At 44.4% G+C, this 1,483-nt stretch overlaps 1 protein-coding gene across 1 annotated transcript in view; it reads right to left on the reverse strand.

Annotated features, from left to right (window-relative positions):
- The window catches only part of LOC106813797 (serine/threonine-protein phosphatase 6 regulatory ankyrin repeat subunit A-like), a 34,041-nt gene that overhangs the window by 31,379 nt on the left and 1,179 nt on the right, over positions 1–1,483 (reverse strand). The gene's annotated exons all lie outside the window — the stretch shown is intronic.

Raw genomic sequence — 1,483 nt, forward strand, 5'->3', positions numbered from 1 at the left:
TATATAATATTATATTATACTATTATATATATATATATATATATATATAATAATTATACACAATTAGTATTATATTATTTATAAGTGCTCATTGCTCTTATTGCAGCCTTAACGTTTAGCCTAACTAGTTAGCCTAACGTTAGTTCCGTAAGTAGGCTGTAAGTCAGCAGACCTATGCTTCGTTCTCACGCTGCATTATTCCGGTACGTTACTCATCACTGACACATGTACAACATACCCCCCGTGCACGGTCCCGCGCATGCGCACGCTCAACACTCGACCGTCGGGCGGTGACGATGGTGTGTGTGCGGGTGTGTCGAGTATTTTGGCATCTGGATTCGCTCACGAGAGCGCAAAAACCCAAAACAACCGGTAAAACAATCGCCGAAGAAAGTGTAGAGTCCGTATTCCCCGGCGGCTGCGATCACGTGATTTTGTCGGCGATCACGTGACCTCATCTGCGGCGCACGTGCGGTCGTCTGCTTCAGGTTCTCACAGATATCATGAAGATAAGTTGCCTAGACTTGCGCTTACCGCCGCCTTTCGCGTTACGCACCACGCGACCGCGCGGGCGTGGTGAGAGTCTAAGCGCACACTGGGTTGATTATGAGCACCGATTACCGTATCTCGCGCAGCGCCCCCTGCTGCGAACCGGGAAAAATATTCCCCGAAGTCATCAGAAGGGATCATAGATCCGGGTATCATGGTTCCAGCGTCCTCTGCTATGCTATGACTAACAATGATCGACTGCACAGTGATAAAACAATAGCTACTCAGTAGTTATGGAGTATAACTAACTCAGTAGCTATCTATACAGCATCTTCATATCAGCTCCACAGTAGCTATTCAGTAGTTCTACAGCACTGGCTACTCGGTAGCTACCCAATCTCTATACAGAATCGTACAGAATTAATACATCTATATCAGCTTCACAGTATCTATGCAGTAGTTACACACTATCTCTACCGTAGTCACGTGCTGCCGTGTTGTCACAACTATGGAGTGGCTTCTGTAACATCTATACAGATATTATCAGGGGCCATTATTATATGACAAATTTGTAATTATTAACCCCTGATATTATATGTATTTGATGAACCGTGGCTGTGCAGTAACTTGACACTGTGATGGCAACTATGCCTGTAGTAGCTATATACAGTAGCTATATAGAGTAGCTATGTGCAGTAGCTATATATATATACAGTAACACAGCAGTAGTTAGACACTTAGACACTGCGGTCTGTTGCTATCTTTGTGCTGGTGCTTCTTATCGTTTCTAGCGATCGCTTCAACAAAATAAAATACAGAAACCTCGCGCTGCTGTGATTTCATCGAAGTTTTTTTTTCACGCGCGTTCTCTATAAATAGTTGAGTCTGTGTTTGTGTGTAAGACACGCGCGTGGTGTGTGTGTGTGTGTGTGTGTGTGTGTGTGTGTGTGTGTGTGTGTGTGTGTGTGTCTGCGTCTGTGTGTGTGTGACACTG

The sequence above is a fragment of the Priapulus caudatus genome, unplaced genomic scaffold (assembly GCF_000485595.1).
Source record: "Priapulus caudatus unplaced genomic scaffold, Priapulus_caudatus-5.0.1 Scaffold827, whole genome shotgun sequence".
Taxonomy (NCBI): Eukaryota; Metazoa; Priapulida; class Priapulimorpha; order Priapulimorphida; family Priapulidae; genus Priapulus; species Priapulus caudatus.